This window comes from Carlito syrichta, unplaced genomic scaffold (genome assembly GCF_000164805.1).
Source record: "Carlito syrichta isolate Samal-C Ts95f unplaced genomic scaffold, Tarsius_syrichta-2.0.1 Scaffold303207, whole genome shotgun sequence".
Taxonomy (NCBI): domain Eukaryota; kingdom Metazoa; phylum Chordata; class Mammalia; order Primates; family Tarsiidae; genus Carlito; species Carlito syrichta.
This window is the reverse complement of record NW_007247303.1, coordinates 145,626-146,551: the sequence shown is the minus strand read 5'-3', so window position 1 is coordinate 146,551 and position 926 is coordinate 145,626.

Sequence of the window (926 nt, the reverse complement as noted above, 5' to 3'; positions counted from 1 at the left end):
ACAAAGAATAAATAAATTAGATGAATGCCTATATCTAATTTAACATTTTTTTCAAACTTTCTTTATCTATCTATCTATCTATCTATCTATCTTTTCTCTCTCTCTGAGGGGGATCCAAAAAAACTGGAATTATCTTTTGGAGGGTGGGCCCCATGTAGTACCGGCTTCCCCCGCCCCCTGCCCAGGTGAGTGTTCTGAAAACCCATCGGCATCAGTGTACCAGCTAGCGTTATTATGAAAGGCTGCAGTTGACTTCAGTGACTTTTTCTTTTGGAGTTTTTTTTCAATGTGTTTGCCTATTTCATGATGGATAATTTATGAGTGCACTTCCCCACATCATGCTGAGTGTTCAGCAGTTTTTTTTTTTTTTTTTACTAAAAACAGCATGACCCCCATGCCTTACCCTCCCTATTCGCCCGATCTTACCCCGAGCAACTTTTTTTGGTTTCCCTGGATGAAAAAGTTCTCAAAATGAAATGTTTTGCTCATGTGGAAGAGGTGAAACGAAACAAAACGGCAGAAGCACTAAAAGACATCAAAATTGATAACTTCAAAAACTTTTGAATAGTAGACAAAGCATCTCGATAGGCATGTTGCATCAAATGGAGAGTACTTTGAAGGTGACTGAAGTTTAAACAAGAATATACAATTTTTTATAAATAAATTCCATATTTTTGGGTCCTCCCCATATACATGTCATATATATATATATATATACACACATATATATGAATTTTATGAATATAAATTTTAGATTCAGGGGGTATATGTGTAGTTTGTTACATGGATATATTGCATGAAAATTAGGTTTGGGTTATTATTGAATCTGTCATCAAATAGTTAACATGGTACCCACGAGGTAGGTTTTCAACACTCCCCCCACACCCTTCCCCCTTTTGTGTTATCATTTTTTTTTTTTTTTTTTT